Source organism: Apium graveolens, chromosome 6 (genome assembly GCF_009905375.1).
Source record: "Apium graveolens cultivar Ventura chromosome 6, ASM990537v1, whole genome shotgun sequence".
In the NCBI taxonomy this organism is placed as follows: Eukaryota; Viridiplantae; Streptophyta; class Magnoliopsida; order Apiales; family Apiaceae; genus Apium; species Apium graveolens.
In genome coordinates, this window is record NC_133652.1 from 192749688 (window position 1) to 192771397 (window position 21710).

The following is a 21710-nucleotide window of genomic DNA, read 5'->3' on the forward strand; positions in this document are numbered from 1 at the left end:
CATCCCACATTGATGTGTCTATTGTGAACCATAGAAAAAAACCAGTTTTTGAACTACACTAGAAATGTATCATACCATGTCTTTCTACATGTGAATGATCTCACAATGGAGTCAAACAGGAATGACCATTCCTTCCTCAAATTCTTCTTGTTGAGACTGGCTAAGTTCATCCTTTCACTATAGTTGATGAAGTCCATGAATTCTGCCAGTTCATTTTGAGTTGGAACCTCCATCAAATTTTCAGTAGGAATGCCCAAAGCCATGTTTACATCAGTTTCAGAAAAATTCCATTTGTTGACCCTGGATGGAGCAATTAACCACCATAGAAGCAGTTTGCATTTGGAGGTGGTTGTGAGAGTCCACCAGAGTTTGAATATCAGCCTGTTGACTTGCCACCATTGTTGTGAGTTGAGATACTTGATTTGTCAATGACTCATTTGCTGAATGCAGAGTGGAGACTTGATTTTGGAGAGACTAGATTTGCAAGTTTGTTGATGTTGAGATGGGTTGTTGAGAGCTGGAGGAAACTGAGGTACCAAATGTGGCTTGCACAGCTTCCTCTGTTCTGGTGTCATTGTATTTGGTAATGTGCTATTGAACCACTTCATGCATATCCACAAAAGATTGTCTGAGATTTTTGACATTTGTATCTATTGAAGTCAGATCAAATTTTGCCATTTGGTCAGCAAAATGTTGGAATTTTGATTGGATCTTGACTTGTGAAGGAATAATTTCATTCATCTTCTCCCTTACCATCTTTCTGACCTTGTCTTAATGACCAGTCAAAGTCAATTCTAGAGCTTTACCAAATAGGTGAAAAACTTTGATTTGAGCCTTGTAGACTCCATTGACTGCATCATACATTTCCTGTAGAGTCAAGACCTTGGCATTACTTCCCAAAATTATGGCATATTCCTCCCTGAATCTTGCCAAGACCTGATCCATCTCCAATATGAAGTCTTTAGAAAGCCAAGCATCAATATTGCCATCCTGCTCAGCTTCATTCACTATCTTCTGCTTTTGCTTCTCAACATCTTCATTATAACTTAGCAGAATTGTTTGATAGTCTTGATTTGCCATGTTGTGGTGAGTAGGTGCTTTTTGATATTTGCAAGGCCTGAAAGTTGATCAACCAAGAGATCATCCACAGTGCTTGGTTGAGATTGAGCATTTTCTAACCATTATTTGATTGGGTGGAGATGGTTGTTGTAAAGGATTGGATGTTGAAGGAATGTTTGTAGGTGAGAGGTGGAGGTTAGAATTTCAGTAGAACCACCTGTGATAGATGTCACAGTTTGACTCATAAGGTAACATGTGGTTGTGACAATTTATTGTCTTCACTTGTGGTGGGAACCTCCATTAGAATTGGAGGGGAGTTAACTAGGTTATTGTCATGTACTATAGTATCAAACCCTTGTGTTTCTTTCAAAACACCGTCACTTGAAAGTGATGTACTGCCTCCCCCATAGCAGGATCATTGGCAATTGAACTCCTAGCTTCAGTTGTTAGTGTAATCTCAGCTAGGGTTTTGAGGGGAGTTGTTCCTACAAGAGGAATCTCCAATTGAATTAAAGAGAATTTAGACAGATCCCCCTCAGGAGTACTACCCTCAAACCTTACAACATGTGAAGGTTGATTTGTAGATGAAGGTGCATTTATAACCACCATAGGGTCTTCAGTGAAAACTGATGAAACCCCTGTGTTTGTGTTGGTATCATCAAGGTCTACCCAACATGTAGCCTCTCCTCAACTAAATTTTGTTCCTGGGTGGTGAACATAGTTTCATGAACTATGTCACTTTAAGTTCGCAACACTTGAGAATTAGATTCAAATGCTTCATTATATGAAGAAGAAATTTGAGAAATTAGAGTTTGAATTTCAGAGTTGAGTTTCGGAAGCTCCCCCGGAGTGAATGAGGGAGCTTCACGAGATAAGCCTCTCTTTATGTGTGCCTTCCTTATTTTTCCTTTCATATACTTGAATTTGTTTAAGTGATGGTGCAGACTCTGTACATGATGCATTAGGGTGGATTCTTTGTTAAATAGAGACACCCTGTTGAAAGGATGCCTCTAGAGTCTGTTTAAGTCCCTATTTTACAACTATATCCTTTTGGGATGATGCAGAGGTGGCTTGAGTGGTCAACTCAGTTTATTTAGCCTTCTTTGTTTTCTTGACCAATGGTGACTCTTCTTCAGTTTGGTCCTCATCACTCTCATTTATTACAGCTAAGCATGCCTGCTTTCTCTTCTTTTTACTCACTTCACCCTTTTGAGAGGATGAAGTGGCTGGTTTACTAGCTTCTAGTGGTAAAGAAGAAGGGGTCTCAGTATTGGAAGGTCCCTGTTGCTGTTCCTGTGTTTGTTCTTCCACGGGTACAGGAACCATTACTGCACTAGATGTAACTGTAGACCTCATGTCAGGCATGGGGTAAGGGTAAGTCTTAAATCTCTCCAATATAAATGGAGTGATTTTGAGACTCACACTTACCTTGTTCTTTGTAGTAAGTGAACCAAATAAGATTTTGGAAACTTGCTTACAATTGCCTATCTTTTTCCTATCAATACCATCAAGTAAATGAATGTCTGCAACTTTATGGATTAAAGTAGACATTATAAACCTAGGAAAGAAAATTTCCTTACCTCTTGAAGATAAAGGCATAGTTAGCCTTGTTTTGAGTTCCTGCAGAATTAGCATCCCCATATTGATGTGTCTGTTGTGAGCCAAGAAGATTACCAGTTCTGAACTACACTAGAAATGTTATCATACCCGGTCTTTCTACATGTGAATGCTCTCACAATGGAGTCAAACGTGAATGACCATTCCTTCCTTAAATTCTTCTTGTTGAGACCGGACAAGTTGATCCTTTAACTATAGTTGATGAAGTCCATGAATTCAAATACTTCATCTTGAGTTGAAACCTCCATCAGATTTTCAGTAGGAATCCCCAAGGCCATGTTTACATCAGTTTCAGAAAATTCCACTTGTTGACCCTTAATAAAGCAATTAACCGCCATGGAAGCAGTTTGATTCTCATGCACTACTGTCCTTATCACAGCTGTGTTCCAGAAATCCCCTAGAACATCCAAGTACAGGACTGGATTTTACTGTTAAAGCACCTGTAAATAAGTCTCAGAGAGAAACTTCACAAAACTCTTGAAAGTATCAGGAGCCTAGTTTGCATCAGTAAAAACAAGTAATTGGTGCCCTCCTTTGGGATGAAAGTTGTAACTATGTTTGAGGCCATTGGAATAGTTTAAATTTGAGTGGGTAAGAAAAAGTAGAGAGAAAGAGTTTGAAACTAGATAGAGAGCGGTTGAGAATTGGAAAAAATCGGGTCACTTAGAGATCTCGAAAGCGTAAAGAAGTGTATGTCGAGATGTATGGGTATTTATAGTAAAAGGTAAATGACTTATCGAGAACTAAAAATGGATGTTCGGAATTTGCTTATCGAGAAGTCATATTGAGAGAATAGATACATATCGATATGTTATTTTCCTGAATCTTATCGAGAACTAAAAAAAGACTTGTCAAGATGTTCAATAAATACCTAGTTTGTCCAGAATGGACTGAATTATTTCCAATTTTTATTTGAATAAATCAAAATAAAATTAGACTGATTTTATCAAAAGTATTTTTACAAAATAATTTATTAAATTAAATTATCTCAGTTCTGAGTTATTGATAAATCTAAAAATTTACACTTGTAGAGAATTCTGTGAGTTAACACTTATTGAGAACTCTAAAATGACTTTAACGATAGGTCATAATAAAGCTTGTTGAGAAGTCCTTCGAGAAGTCAGAAAAATGACTTGTCGAGAACTCACTCAAGAAGTCTTAAAATGGATTGTCGAGAAGTGAATTAGACTTCTAGAGAACTCAGTTATCTAGATACTTTTGTTCTTTTTCACTCTGTTTTGTGCTAATTTTACATATTAAAAATATAAATCAACACTTAGACAGTTTTCTTAGAATTAAAAAATTCCAAGCTAAATTTTGAATTTGAAAATAAATATACACAGATTTCTGAAATATATATAACTCATATTCCAGTTAATTTCTAATTAAATCAAATTAATTTTGATTACTCAAAATTATTCTGCGGCCAAATATTAGCTGAGTTCTTACCTTTAGAATGAAGAAATTAGCATTCCAATTTCACTTACAAGTCTAGTGAAAGTTGTTTCATCCAAAAGTTTAGTAATAATATCAGCTAACTGTCTTTCTGTTGGAACAAAATAAGCTCAATGATACCATTAGCAACATGTTCTATAATAAAATGGTACCTAATATCAATGTGCTTTGTTCTAGAATGATTAACTGGATTGGCCACAATAGATATAGCACTAGTATTAGCACACATAATTGTAATTTTTTGTAACCCTAGACCATAATCCATTAGCTGATTTCTAATCCAAAGCACTTGAGCACATCAACTTCCAGCAGCTATGTATTCAGCCTCAGATGTGGAAGTTGATACAGATTGTCATTTCTTGCTATACCAAGATACAAGTCTTTGTCCAAGAAACTGACAGCTTCTACTAGTGATCTTTCTGTCAACTATGCAGCCAACAAAATCTGCATCTGTGTATCAAACAGCTTCAAAACTTGTTCCCTTAGGATACCATAATCCCAAGTTTAGAGTCCCCTTTAAGTATCTGAAAATTCTCTTCATAACCATCAAATGTGATTCCTTTGGATTGGCCTAAAATCTTGCACACGGACATGTTGCAAACATAATGTATGGTCTACTAGCAGTTAAATACAGCAAAGATCCAATCATTCCTATATAACCTGAAATGTCTACACTTTTTCCTTTCTTATCTTCATCGAACTTAGTAGCGGTAGACATAGGTGTAGATGCAGGTGAACAATCAACCATGCCAAACTTCTTCAATAAATCCTTGACATACTTGGTTTGGCTGATGAAGATCCCATCACTTCTTTGAATGACTTGAAATCCAAGAAAGTAACTTAGTTCTCCCATCATACTCATTTCGTATTTATTCTGCATGAGCTTTGAGAATCTTTGACATAGCTTTTCATTAGTAGATCCAAAGATGATATCATCCATATAGATCTGAACTAGAAAAATATCATCACCATGCTGCTTATAGAAGAGAGTCTTGTCAATTGTACCTCTAGTGAATCCATGCTTAAGCAAAAATTCTGACAGTGTGTCATACCAAGCTCTAGGTGCTTGCTTTAGTCCATAAAAAGCCTTAAGTAGCTTGTACACAAAGTTTGGAAATTCTGGATCTTCAAATCAGGTGGTTGTTGCACATAAACTTCTTCTTCCAACTCACCGTTAAGGAATGCACTCTTCACATCCATTTGATACACCTCAAAATTTGAGTGTGCAACAAATGCAATAAAGATCTTTATTTCTTCAAGTCTTACAACTGGAGCAAAAGTTTAATCATAGTCAATTCCTTCCTCCTGTGAGTAGCCTTTTGCAACCAACCTTGCTTTGTTTCTGGTGACGATCTCATTTTCATCCATTTTGTTCCTGAAAACCCACTTTTTTCCAATTACACGTCCATTCTTTGGTGCACGAACCAACTCCCAAACTTTTTTTTTTCAAAATGATTTAGCTCATCTTTCATAGAAAATATCCAATCAGGATCAAATAGAGCTTCCTCATTTTTCTTAGGCTCAACTTGTGAAAGAAAACATACATGAAGTCATTAATTTGTTGTTGCACTTCTGGTCCTCACTCCAATAGTTGGATCATCAATTATAACGACTCGTATATTTCGTATTAATTTAAATGTGTAATAAATAAATAAATAAAATAGGTGTATGGGTTCTGTCAGCTGGATATTATTTTTATTATTTATATATGCTCATTGGTGTTCGAGGATTATTTTGTTTAATTAGTTGTTGAGCCATGTTGTTTTATTTTTATATTTAAAAGTGATTTTATTTAATATTTATTTCCATAAATATATGGATTATCTCTAAAATCATTTTTATAGATTCATAATTTCATTTATTATTTTTAGGAATTTATAAAATTTAGAAATCAATATTTCATCAATTGTCCAGCCCTGAATGATTTTCTGATGGTATTATATTGTAAATTCTATATTAAACTCCAGAATGTTTCAAAAATTATGAAATTAATATTTTATTAAGTTTGAAATATTTCGAGAATTTTAAAATTATTTTGGAAATTTTTGGAGTTCAATTCACCCGCGCGTTGTTTCGTTTAATCGATAAATACGGATACGAGTTGCATTTCAAGAATGAGTTCAAAATTATGAAAAAAATATTTTTAAATAACTTTTAATTATTTGTGATATTTTATAAAAATATTTTATTAATTTTCGTGTTTTAATTACCCGTGAATTGTTCGTTAAAATAATAAATGTCGATGTTGTATTCCGATAAAGCATACTGAAAACAGATTGGGGTTATATTCTATCAATTACTTTCCTTTTATCCCTGCTCCTTCACAACATCACCGCCACTCTTCCTCTCTCTCAATCGATTCCCCTGTATCTCTCGATTTCTTTCTCTCTGAATCTCTCCCTTCTCTTTTCCCCACCCTGTTCGCTCTGTTCTCCCGGTAATTCCTCTATGATGTTATCCCCTCTGTTCCGTCACCGCCCTCTCCATTTTCTGGCGAGGGAATAGTGGCGTGTGCATCTTTATATGTTTGTTGTGTGTGTGTGTGTGCGTGAGTCTCTGTGTGTGCGTGTATACGCGTGTGTGTGTCTCGTGTGTGTTGTGGTTTTAGTTGCATGTGATGCCTAGTGTTGTGTTCGTTTTACGATTGATGGTTCTGCTCTCCGTCCACAGCCGCGCATGTATGCGTGCGTGTGGTTTGTTTGTACTCGTGCTGCGAGTTTTGCGCGTGTTTGTATGCACCTGTTTGGGGGTTCTGTTACTTATTTAATTATTTTATTTTCTTGCATGAATTATTGCATAAGTATTCATGAAATAAAATTGAATTTCGTGCGGGAAATTAAATAATTAATCGGTGAAATACGCGTTGGAAACCCGAAATTAATCGGGTACCCGCCAATTTTACCGTCATCGGCGATGAGCCTCGGCGAGCCGACGGTGGACGGTGATGATATAATTTGAGTCCTACGAGTTAAAATTAAAAGTATAAAATACGGATAATAATAATAATTAATTGATTTGAATCGGTGGTTGGGATTTATGAAATTGGATGGCGATTGTTGTTGTGATTGTGGTTGTTGAAATTGATTGGATTTGACGTCGAATTGTTCGCCGGGTTAGTCCGATAGATAAAGGAAGTGCTGCCCGATTTTCAGAAAATCAAATTACATAAATACGGGAGCGTATCCAATAATTATCGGGACATCGAGCGAATATATATATATAAATACTTTATACGAAACACGATGGTATGTTGTGGTGAAATGTTTTGCCAAAACCAATTACCCTAAGTTTGTAAAATGACGAGTATACGTATTCTCTGAAAACTAACACCAAACCGATTTTCGAGAATGTGAACCCTAATTGACACGTGTATTACAATAATGCGTGTGTTTGGAGTCGGGTTTTCTTAACATACGGGTAGGTTTTTTAGCGATGATATGTCAAGCATAATTAAATGTCTAAATTAGGGTATTTCGACTCTGTAGGTTCTAGTTGGAAGGCCCGAGAGTTGACGTTGGACTATAAATAACCTAGTGATCAGTTGATAAGCTCCGCAAGGTTCCAATCGAAGGGCCTGAGTGTTGAGGTCAGATCCAGGATAGTCAAATAGTAAGGCGATAAAGCCGAGTGTCCAAATCGGTTCAAGGTCAATCAGAAATTGTTGTAAAGCTCTGCAAGGCAAGTACCCCTGACCATATCTTTATGGTTCAGTAGTATATAAATAATTGTTGATTTAAATTTCATACTGGAACAGAACGTTTTAAGTTACGTATCCCCTCTGTTATATTATTTTGTTAACTGATGTTTTGGGGAAAGAGTAACTTATAAAAATGCCTATCTCTAAGTTTGAATAAAATGAAAAAAATGTTTTGGAAAGTGTGTTGTGATAGAATTGCTTTGAATAGAGATAGGTAAGTGATTTGGAAAACTGGATAAAGTTGATCAGATAATTGGATGAGCCTGCGCAAGGGCCCGTAACGGCTAGAAAGATAGCATAAGAGGCGAAGTGGTTGCGCACCCTATTATAACCACCAGCCCAGCGTGACAGAGACCTAGTTAGTCTCTGAATTCCGGAACAAGTTTCATAGGATGGCCAAAAGAGCTGTCCTAAGGAGATAGCCTGATTGACTGTCTCACCAGAGATCATCCAATATTTTTATATATGAGCGAGATTTTTATGGTTCCCGTAACGGAATAAATGGTTTTGAGTTCCAGTAACGGGACAAATGGTTCTATGGTTACTGTAATGGAACGGAAGATTTGAAAATGAAAGTAGCATGCTAAAACTGAACTCTGATATTTACACAGCATAACTAATGAGATGTTTTATAGTGCATGCTAGTTATTGATATCCAGTTTTCATCTGTTTTCACTTGTTTTACTTGTTTCTATAAACGAGTTATGATTTATGTTCCTATAAATGTTTATCATAAACTGTTTTTGATTATTATTCATATAATGGTAATGCTGAGCAATTGATTGCTCACCCTTGCAAAAATGTTTTATATATATTACATATACCTAGGAGATTCTTCCATGATAGTCAGGGCAGAGTTCCAGTCCTTTCGTGTCAGGCTCCTATGAGGTAGTTCTGTCAGACAAAAAAATGGTCTTTTGAGTTGCTGTATTAAGATAATATTGTCAAGGTGGTTGTAATGAGTTAGTTTTGTACGTAATTAAAACCTAAGTCATACTTAAATCTGGAAAAGATCTTGGTAAGAGGGGTCGTGATTATGTTTTATCATTAAAATAGATTTATTATGTTGGTTGTTGTGTTGTGGATGACGTCAACTCCTGACCCCGGGGTTGAGGCCGTCACATCAATAATTACTTCTTTTGTGTGACTCCTATCCCATATATGGTGTGCGTTTGTTGACTTGAGTTTTCTGCATTTTCTTCACCATTGGAATGACTTTAGAATCTTCTCCTCTTTCCCCTATGAGTTTTTGCTATCAAATTCAGGTGTTTGAGGTGAGCTTCCATTTTCATGATTCACTTGCTCAGTTGACTCTTCATCAATTCTGTGATTTATGTTGATTTCAGCTTCATCCTCAGAATCACTATCAATGTTGAGATTTTCAAATTTCAGGTCTCAGCTTCATTTTCATCAACGTATAACAATCTTGGACAATCGTCATCATCAAAAGTTACATATGTGCTTTCCATAATTTTCTTTTTCTCAATCACATAGACTTTATAGGCAGTTCTCTCCAATGAATATCCCATAAAAATTGCTTCAAAAACCTTGGAGTCAAATTTTCCCACATATACAGAGTTGTCTTTCAAAATATCACACTTGCTTCCAAACACATGAACATGCTTCACAGTAGGCTTTCTTTTGGATAAGATTGAGTAGGGTGATTTGCCAAGATTTTTGTTGATGAGATATTTATTTTGAGTATAGAATGCAATGTTGACAGCTTCTTCCCAAAAACTTGTTGGAAATTTCGCTTCTTGTAGCATTGTTCTAGCAACCTCCACTAATGTTCTATTTTTCCTTTCAACAACACCATTATGTTGAGGTGTCCTAACTGTTGAGAATTCTTGAACAATGCCCTTGTCTTTGCAGAGTTCAGTTAAGGTTACATTTCTGAATTATGTTCCATTGTCACTCCTCAATCTTTTTACACAACTCTGATCTTCAGCCTGTTTCTCAATCATCTTGATGTGTTCAATTATGATGTGTGTAGTTTTATCTTTAGAATGCATAAATTCTACCTATGCGTATCTTCAGTAGTCATCCACCATCACAAGTGCATATTTCTTTCTTGAAATTGATAAGACATTAACTGGTCCAAATAAGTCCATGTGAATAAGTTGCAAAGGTGCACTAATGGAATACACAGTTTTACTCATATGACTTGATTTCTTCATTTTTCCTTTTGACAAGCCTCACAGACCTTATTTTAAGCAAACTTCGAATTTGGCATGTCTCTCACTAACTCTTTTTTGACTAGACTATTGATTTCCTTGTAATTCAAGTGAGAGACCTTTTTATGCCACAACCTGCTTTGTTCTTTAGATGCCTTGGTGTAGAAGCAAAAAATTCTATCCTCATTTGCTGAGTCCAAGTCTGCAACAAATAAGCTTCATTTCCTTGCTCCTTTCAAAGCATTTTTACCAGTCTTTTTGCTGATAATTAGGCATTCTCCTTTTTCAAATAAAACATTGAATCCTCTATCCATAAATTGGCTGACACTCAGGAGATTCACCTCAAGACCAGCTACCAGTGCTACATCTTCAATGACAACATTTCCAGAAATTATCTTTCCATATCCCATTGTGAAACCTTTGTTGTTGTCTCCAAAGGTCACTAATGGGCCAGCCATCTCCTCAAATTGTGAAAGCAGGGCCATATCACCTGCCATATGTCTTGAGCATCCACTTTCTATGATCTGTATGACCTTCTTCACTTTTCCTTGCACACAATGAGGATTAAGTGTGTTTAGAAACCCAAACAGTATTGGGTTCTTTCTTCTTGTTAACAGATTTGGTAGAAGTAGAATTTGATGGTTCAGAAAGAATAGAATTCATTGATTGATGTGCATTTTCCTTTTTAGCTGAGGTCTCAATATTGACTTCCTTAATATTTATTCTCGACTTGTGGCAACTTGTCATTACTTTCATGTTGTAAGGTATGCAATCAAACTTGTCACAGAATGAGTAGGGATCATTAGCCTTTGCTTCATTATACTTGCAAGCTCCCAATTTTGGCTCACTAACATCCTTTTTATAAAGGTGAGTTAAATGATTTGTAGAGCCACATTTTTGACACTGTTTCCTAGGAGCATCTGCAACAAATTCAAAGTTATTTCTTTTGTTTATTCCAACCTTCGCATTTTTGTTCTTTTTTTTCTTTCCTGGTTGTTGATATGTTGTGGACTTGATAATTTCATTAACAAAACACCTTAGTAGATTTTACTTAGTGAAAAATGTAGCACTCGACGGATAAGGAATATAGTCCCGACGGATGACTCAATATAGTCCCGACGGATGATAACTAATTATCCATCAAGTGAGTAGCTTGTGTAATAATGAGTCTGTAGCACATTTCTGCATACACCTTGTTTAGATTCTGTAGTAGCACTCAAGTCATGTTAACTTTAATTAGATATGTAAAATAGGTTTATTAATTGTACATAGATTATGTCTTGTAATTCTGATAAATGAAATGAAGTCAAGTTCCAGATTGCTACCCGATGGATAAACAACAATGCCACTCGATTGATGATCAACAAGGCACCCGGCAGATGATCATGTACCTGACGGATAATCAATTCAAACATCAGTTGACAGTGACAACAAAGTCACATGCGTCGAGTGTATGCAAAAGGAATGTGGAAGCCTATTCAACTGGGTTTTGGAGAACAAAGAAGCATTGCCATTTCCATGCTATTATGAAGATATTCAAAGATGCTGGAATAGAGTAATGAAGCATCATAGTTTTAGACTTGATAGGTTTTGTTTTATTATCTTGTCTTATTACTCTGTAATCTTGGTGATATATAAACCAAGAAGTAGCAAATAGAAAAATAAGAACAATAAGCAGGAAAATTCTTAGAGAAACATTTGTAAGCTGTATTCTTAGCATTTTTCTATAAACTTAGTTGTTCACATTTGTAAGCAGCTGTTAGCAAATCTTGCTACGCAGAGTTCTCTTGATATAATATATATATCTCTGGTGGATACATTCAAATCCACCAGAAAGTTTTTCAAGACTTGTGTTTTTAATTACTTGTATTTAGATTCATTTCAAGCTATTATTCCACATTGCAAATCAATTCACACAGATATACATTTTAAGTGAGAACACTTTTAAACCAAGAAAAAGTTTCAAGAATTCAATTCAACCCCCCTTCTGTAATTCTTGTTGCATTGTTAGGGACTAACAATTGGTATCAGAGCAAGCTCTTGATAAACAAAGAGTTTAAAGATCACAACAAAATAGCAAAATGAACAAGAAGGATGTTGGAGTCAAGATTCCTTTTCTGGATAAAGATAATTACCATCACTACAAGGTAAAAATGCATCTTCACCTACTTTCTCTAGATGAGGCCTATGTAGATAGCATATAGAGAGGCCCTCATGTACCAATGAGAGCTGCAACTGGGAATGAGCAATCAGTTCCCAAGCCAAGGCATGAATGGTCAGATCCTGATATTGAACAAGTCAGGAAGGATAAGAATGACATGAATATCCTGTTCAATGGAGTTGATGGTGACATGTTTGACAACATTATCAATTGTAAAACTGCCAAGGAAGTTTGGGATACAATACAGATTATCTGTGATGGCACTGAACAAGTCGGGGAAAATAAGATGCAGCTGCTAATTCAATAATATGAGCACTTTCATAGTGAAGATAGTGAGTCTCTCACTGACATTTTTAGTAGATTTCAAAAACTACTAAATGCTCTGAAGTTGCATGGAAGGGTCTATCAGACAAAAGACTCCAATCTTAAATTCCTTAGATCTCTTCCAAAGGAATGGAAACCTATGACAGTCTCATTGAGAAACTCTCAAGATTACAAGCAGTTTACTTTGGAGAGACTGTATGGCATCCTGAAAACTTATGAGCTTGAAATAGAGCAAGATGAGAGGATGGAGAGAGGAAAGAAGAAAGGAGAATCCATTGCACTAGTTTCTAAGTTAGAAAAAGAGAAGGAGATGAAGATGAAAGCTGTTGAATCAACTTCAAAGGTCTGTGAAAATAAGGGCAAGGGGCTGGTAGCAGAAAATGAAGATTCTTTGAGCCAAGATGACATGGAAGATATTGATGAACATCTAGCATTTCTTTCCAGAAGATTTGCCAAGCTCAAGTTCAAGAAAAACTTTGGGGCAGCTAAGCCAAATAGATACATGGTGAATAAATCAAAATTCAAGTGTTTCAAATGTGGCTTGGTAGGGCACTTTGCCAGTGAGTGTAGAAAGTTAGATTCTGCTAAAAAGAAGTTTGAGAGTGTGGACTATAAACAAAAATACTTTGAGTTGCTCAAACAAAAGGAAAGGGCTTTCATTACACCGGAAAATGACTGGGCAGCAGATGGTCTGGATGAGGATGAGGATGTCAGCTATGTCAATCTAGCCCTAATGGCCAAGTCTGATGAAATAGAGACAAGTTCTTCAAGTAATCATGTAATCACCACTAACCTTGCACATTTATCTAAAGCTGAGTGTAATGATGTAATAAATGACATGTCTACAGAGTTATATCATTTGCGTGTTACACTTAAGTCTCTTACTAAGGAAAATGCTAAAATCAAAGAAAATAATTTGTTTTTAAGTGAGAGGAATAATGTGCTAGAGTCTCCATTCATTGAATTTGAAAAATTGAGAATTGAGTGTAAAATTGATAAGGATGAATTAACTGAGTCCTTGAAGAAAGAAGAGATCCTGAAGAAGCAGCTTGAACGAGAATAAGAGGTGATTAAGGCATGAAAAACATTTAGAGATGTTCATGCTCAAATCACCAAAGTTCAAAGGATTGAGTCCTTTTCTGATGCAGCCTGGAAGAAGGATAAAGAGAAGCTGGAATCCAATTTGGTTGAAGGATTGCTAACAGATGTAGACTCGACGGATGATGAGGGTCATCCATCGGATAAAAAAAGGGTTATCCGTCGAGTGATATAAATCCTCATCCTTCGACTATGAGCAAGCTTGTGAGTAAAGCCATACTTGTCAAGTTAAATGAAAAATATGGATCAGTTTCCAAGAATTTTGTTCGAGGAGAATCCAGTCAAGTGAAGAAAGAGAAAATGGCTAATTTTGGTCATATGACTATCAAGCAATTGAGTGACAGACTGAAAAGATTGAGGTTAAAATAGAGGCTAAAAAGAAAAATAATAGAAATGGTAAAGTAGGAATTAACAAGCATAACAACTACACACCTGATAAATCTGCTCCTAGAAAAATCTGTGTCACGTGTTGAGTGTAAATTATTTGTCTGTTAATTGCAAAACTGCCATGCCTACCCCCTTATCTGTGCCACCTCATTTTCCCAACATAAATGCCATGCCTTCTATTCCTATGAATGTTATGTCTACACAGAATATGAATGCACAGTTTGCTAATATGTCATTTGTACCTAATCCTTATTATGCGGCATTTAGAATGCCACAAATGCCATTTAGCATGCCTTACTAGAATACCATGTTTACTAATAGCATGTATAACACCCTCAAATACGGGGTATAGATTTGGTGCATTATTAACACTAACTACTCACTAAACCTGTACAAACAAGATGTAAATAAAATAATTACCCCGAACTACTACTCAGGATCTTTTCAAGGTTAAAGATTGAAATCAAGAACGAAAAACCAACTTTATTACAAAAACCAGTTTAAACAATCTATCCCAAGAGCTCTCTTTATTACAAAACATTATTCTATTCACATTTTAAACTAAACATCTTTTACTCAACTACCACTATTACTTATCCTGCTACACCTGATCTGGCAACTCAAAACTCTCTTCTGGGATAGGGACAAACACCTTTGATATAAGAGGGTCCCGCTGCTTGACTCGCTTCTTGACTACTCCAGTTCTGATGGGTTTCATTCTCTACCTTAACTGAAAAACAATGAGAATAACAATAAAAAGGGGGTGAGCCAAAATTGCTCCACAAGCCTGTAATAATGTATATATAGTGTAAAGAGAGAAGAATAAATGAACCGATAATCTGCTGGTTTAAACAACCATCTATTTCTATAAAGAATAATAATTTGCCATTTCTGGCGAGTGACAAATGAACAAGACTGGAAACAAAAACCAATATATCACTATAACCCGCTGATCAGTTAGGATATAGTGCAGATCTATACCCAACTGCATAGACCCAACCAAGATAAGGAGTACTCAGGAAACAATGGCCTATTCATTAAAGGTCTGGGTAAAACCCAACCCGTATCGTAACCATCCAGTCCAAAGTTTAGCATCCGGAACAATCTGAATGCTTTTGATGTATCCCAACATCAGGATATATCAGAGTATATGTAACAAAGGTAAAGGTATTGGAATATGAATAGGGAATTCAATAAATTGGGAGAAATCAAGAATCGAAATAAAATAGAAACAAGAATCAATAACTGTGTAACAGTGTATATGAACAAGAATTATCAAAGTGTAACTGATGTGAAAAATGGGATATAATTCACTATTCTGAATTTAGAATAGGGGAAAAACTTGTCTTACGCATACTTAACCTGGTTCAACTCACCGCCTTCTATCTCATGCTTGATCTGCCTTGCTGATACTGAATCAATCATAGAAAGATAGTCGTTTAGATAACTTACTACGTGTGCGTATCTCGAATTGATACTACGCAGCCCTATAAATCTACCCATGCGTTTCCATCTGATTCGCATATATACACATATTTATATAGCACATAAGGTTCACATAACCATGTAAAGCACATAACACATAAAGCACATAATTGATTTTTGGACTTATAAATATTTCTAGAATCGATACTAGACTCATACCTGTATTAACTAACCCTATTTGATTTTATTATAATTTTTTGGAATTTATTTGACTCGATTCGACCCCTATTAGGGCATATAAACAATTAACTATCACAATATGACTCTCTTTCGGAAGAAATTATGACTTACAATTATTTTTATTGGATCCGTTTCATTTTTCTAATTCTAGGGGTCTTCGTTTCGCTCAAAACGGACTAACGGTTTAATTATTATGAATTAAACAAGATTTAATTAATTAATAATTCATTATAAATAATTAATTATAATTAAATAATTCTTAATTATATTTTTAAATAATTATTTAGTATTTATTGTATTTTAAAATAATTAATCCCTAATTATTAGGATTAATTACAATTTTATTATAATTATTTACAAATTATTATCACTTACTCGATTAGATCGATTATTTATAAATAATCAATCGATACAACTAACTGATATGCTATTTATCGAATAAAAAATTATTACTCGCATCATAATCTAACTCAACGGTCAATTACTCGCATAAATACGAGCCACTCGCATTCCTCGTATAATTATCGAACTATTATTATTATTATTATTATTATTATAACTTATACAATTAATTAATCATTTATAATTAATTATTCGTTACGAATAATTATTACGATATTTTTTGAATAAATAAATTATCGCTCGAATACTAATTCTAACTTATTGAAATACTACTCGTATTATTCGACTAATTATCAAATTATTAATAATATTATTCGATCTTATTATTTAATACTAATTATTACTTAATTACTTAACTATTAAATAATAGATAATTAAACAGATAATTAAATGATTAAATAAATAATCAATTTCGAATTTCTAAATTAATAAAATAATTTAGAAATCAATTATAAAATAATTCAGATTTTAAATCTGATTTTTAATTGATTTTTAGAATTTTCAAAAACTAATTCTAATTTATACAAAGAAAACAATTAATTAAAAAATTACAGAAACAACTTTTAGAAATTGGAATTGGGATTTAAAGGATCAAAATCGGGTCTTAAAATCAGAAAATCGGGTCGGAGTTCGGGTTAACGGTCCTGAAGAACAGCCCCACCGGCAACGACGCCGGTGGGTTTTCCGACGAGGAAATTTGGCCAAAACACGGCGATTCCAGGCCGATTTAAGCTACAGAATCATTCCAATCCCTCTCCACAGTACAACTGTCGAATCCCCTGCAATCACCGACGTCCCCATCGTCTTCTCCGGTGAAAACTGCCACGAACGCCGGTGACTCCTCCAGTTTCCGATGAAGTCGGTTTCAAGCCGATTCGTGCATCGTTTGAACAGATTTTTACATGGTTTCGATTGCAAACATCGTTTTACACATAACCCAATCATCAATTACCTCTCCTCATCCCTACAACTAAAAATCCGATCAAACCAAGAACTATTCCGGCCAAACTCCGTTTTGCTTCATTCGTACACCAAAAATGACGATCTATAGCTTAAAATAAAGCTTAAAGCATACACAATAAAACCCCTAATAACAAACTAACCTCAGATTCTTGCAACTTCAAAAACAAATTAAAATAAAATTACATAAACTTGGAGCTAAGAACTAACACTTAGAACCTTACTTTGATGAATTAAATAGCATAAATCAATTGTAAACAAGTATATGAAACTATACCAAGCATCAAATTCAACCCAGAACCCCACAATCAAAAATACCCAAATTCAGTTCATGAACCCTAAAATACGAATTGAAAATCAAATCAGCAACAGATAAAATTGATGATATGAATAGAAAGTAGAGATCGAGAGGATCATTTTGGTTACTCACATGATCGATTTGAGCAACAGAATCACTATGAAATCTGTGTTTGAATCCAAGGAAGTGTTCTTCACCCACACAATGTTCTTGAATATTTTTGATTTTGATTTATAATTAACTAATTAATTAATAATAAAACAGCTATTTATAGTACTGAAAATAATACCCTTAAATAAAATTAAGGGGCTAATTACACGTTTAATAAAAATATTTGGCCCCAAATTTTATAATTTTTGGGTATTAATAATGAATTTTTAAATATCCTATAAATACAAAATAAATGTCAAAAGTTCCCAAAAATTGTGAATATTACAAAAATGCAAGGAAAAATGATGTATGATAATTTCATGATCATATAAAAATAAAAATGTGATTTTTGTGGGGTTTTTGGTACCCGAAGGGGTCCAGAAAATTCATTTTTCGCGAAAAAGATAAATTTGTAAAACGTCTAGGGGTTCAAAATAGCGATATGGTATAGGTTGTTTTTTTTGCAAAATAGGGCCAATGATTTTGTTTGAAATACGGGTTTTTAAAATACTGTTTGAGTTGTACGGGCTTTGATATAAAACATATAACTTACGATAAAACACTCAATAAATATCCAAATCACATTCGGATCAAAACAGACAACACGTAGCATATAGCATTTAGGGTTTAACGACTCAACACATTTAATCACATAATAATACATATAATTTATCTTTATTATAATATAATACAAGCATAATTTCTCGGTTGTTACATTCTCCCCCCTTAACAGGATTCTTTCCTCAGAATCACGCTATGAGAAAACTGAGGATACATTTCTAACATATCACTCTCGAGCTCCCAGGTTGATTCTTCAACCACTGGGTTTCTCCACAAAATTCTTACTAACAGTACAGACTTATTCCTTAATACTCTCTCTTGCCGATCTAAAATTCTTATCGGCTGCTCTATATATAACAAATCTTCCTGGAATTCTATCGGCTCATATTCTATTACATGCCTTGTATCAGGGTTATACTTCTTAAGCATGGACACATGGAATACGTTATGAATATGTTGCATATGGGGTGGTAAAGCTAATTTGTACGCAACTTTTCCGAACCTCTTCAGAATTTCAAATGGTCCGACGTAACGAGGTTTCAACTTGCCCTTGTTACCAAACCTGGTTAATCCCTTCCATGGAGAGACTTTTAACAGTACATGCTCTCCTTCTTGATAGTCCACATCTTTTCTGGCTAGATTCGCATATTTATGCTGTCGATTATGTGCTGCTTTGAGTCGCTTGCGAATAAGTTCTACCTTTTCTTTGGTCTGCTGAATTATTTCTGGACCTAGAATCTTGCGCTCTCCAACTTCATCCCAACATGTAGGCGATCTGTATTTTCTTCCATATAAAGCTTCATAAGGTGGCATTCCAATACTCGCTTGATAGATGTTGTTGTAAGAGAATTCCACTAGCGGTAAGTGCTCGTCCCAATTGCTTTCCAAATCTATCGCGTATAGACGTAGCATATCTTCAATTGTCTGAATAGTCCTTTTTACTTTGTCGTTTGTTTGTGGATGGTAGGCGGTGCTCATATTTAACTTGGTTCCTAGACATTCCTGGAATTATCTTCAAAATCTCGAATTAAAACGGGGATCTCGATCCGATACAATAGATACAGGTACACCATGACGTATCACGATTTCCTTGAGATATAAGTGCATTAACTTGTCCAGTGAAAATCTTTCATTAATCGGAAGGAAATGTGCTGACTTCGTTAATTTGTCAATAATAACCTAAATTGCATCATGATTTGCTTTAGTTCCTGGAAGTCCCACTACGAAATCCATAGCTAAGTGCTCCCATTTCCATTCCGGAATATCTAGTGGTTGTAGTAATCCGCTCGGGCGTTGATGTTCAGCTTTAACTCTTTGGCACGTATAACACTTACTGACCCATTCCGCTATCTCTTTCTTCATATCTGGACACCAAAATTTTTCTTCAGATCTCTATACATCTTGGTGCTTCCGGGATGAATTGAATATCTTGAACTATGAGCGTCTTGCAAAATTTCCGCTTTTAATTCCGGTACGTTAGGTATCCAGATTCTCGAAACAACTCAAAAAATTCCTTTATCATCTTTTTGGCTTGTAATTTCCTCTCCTGACAAATTGTCAATTTCATGATTCATTACTTCTTCTTGACACCTTCTTATCTTTACCAATAATTATGGCTGAAAAGTCATTGCATAAATCATTTCAGTGGAGATTTCTGGAATGCGAACTTCAATTTCCAATTTATCGAATTCTTTAACCAAGTCCTCTGAAGATGTTAACAGTTTCAATCTTTCCTTTCGACTCAGTGCATCTGCCACAACATTTGCTTTGCCTGGATGATAATTGATGGATACATCATAATCTTTAATTAGCTCTAGCCAACGCCGTTGTCGCATTATGAGTTCTTTCTGCGTGAAAATGTACTTCAGGCTTTTATGATCCGTGTAGATTTCACACCTTTCTCTATAGAGATAATGTCTTCAGAGTTTTAGTGCGAATACAATTGCTGCTAGTTCCAGATCATGTGTTGGATATTTCTGCTCATGAGGTTTGAGTTGTCTAGAAGCGTATGCAATTACATTTCCATGCTGCATCAAAACACATCCGAGTCCTCGATAAGAAGCATCGATATAGATAACGAAGTCTCCTTGATCATCAGGTAGCACAAGCACGGGTGCAGTTACTAGTCAATTCTTCAATTCTTGAAAAGTTTCTTCGCATTTCTCATTCCATTCAAACTTTTCATTTTTCCGAGTTAACTTGGTCAATGGCGTAGCTATCTTTGCGAAATCTTTGACAAATCTTCTATAGTAGCCAGCTAATCCCAAGAAACTTCAACTTCTGTTGGAGTCTTTGGTCTGTCCCAATTTAAAATAGCATCAATCTTCGTGGGATCAACTTGAATTCCTTTCATACTGATGATGTGTCCTAGAAATTGCACTTCCTTCAATCAGAATTCGTATTTTGAAAATTTCGCATAAAGTTGTTCCTTCCTCAATGTCTCCAATGTCATTCTCAGGTGCTCAGTATGCTCGTCTGCAGTCCTCGAATAGATCAAGATGTCATCAATAAATACAATGATAAACTTATCCAGGTACTTCTTGAATACTCGATTCATCAAATCCATGAATGTTGTGGGTGCATTAGTTAGTCCAAATACCATCACAAGAAATTCGTATTGTCCATATCTCATTCGGAACGCAGTCTTTGGAATATTTTCCGCCTTGATCTTCAATTGATGATAACCCGATCTTAAATCAATTTTCGAAAATTATGTCGCTCCTTTCAGTTGATCAAATAAGTCATCAATTCGGGATAAATGATATTTGTTCTTGATAGTTAACTTATTCAGCTCATGATAATCAATACATAATCGCATGCTATCATCTTTCTTCTTCATGAACAACACTGGTGCACCCCATGGGAATACACTGGGCCTTATAATTCTTTTGTCGAGAAGATCCTGCAAGTACTTTGCTAATTCCTTCATTTCAACAGGCGCCATTCGATACGATGCTTTTAAAATTATTTCAGCCCCTGGTGCCAAATCAATAGTGAATTCGATTTCTCGATCCGGAGGTAATCTTGGCATCTTATAAAGTTTCTTCATCACCCTTTTTTAGTCCACTTCCTTTCCTATTTCCGTTCTTCATTCTCATAGCTCCTTTGAAACCGAACTCTTGACATTAATACTCATTTTACTGTCATATCAAATTAGATGTTAATACGAACTTTGATGCTCACAACATCCCATTCTAAAGTAAACATCAATCATCTATATTAATACCACTCTCGATATTTAACAATAACCTAAGTATCGACATCTATCGGAAACTGAATTAAAACTGTATCTCACACTTTATCCAAAACAGAAATACTTGACAAATCATTTATTGTATGATTATCGAAACAGTTTAGAAACAAGACGTCCTTTGATAAAACTTTGTTGCAGATGATAAAATCTCTTTGACTGTCTAATAAAATCCATATTGGTGTGATTATTAATCTCCTCTTTAGTCCGCCTCCGTTCTTCTTTTTCTTCCTTCTCTTTGCTCTATCTTCAATCTTTAGTTCTTGAAAACATTTTTTTTCTCACTTGTCCATATAAGAAAACTTTCTATTTCTTTTGTCTATTACAAAGGCATATTCATCCAAGTAAAGTCTCTTGCACTTGCAGCAACTTCTGAATTTTACTGGTGTTCATACCTTTTCCAAATTCCTCATTGCTTTGATTTCGGATTTGAAAGTCACATCAAAATTTGA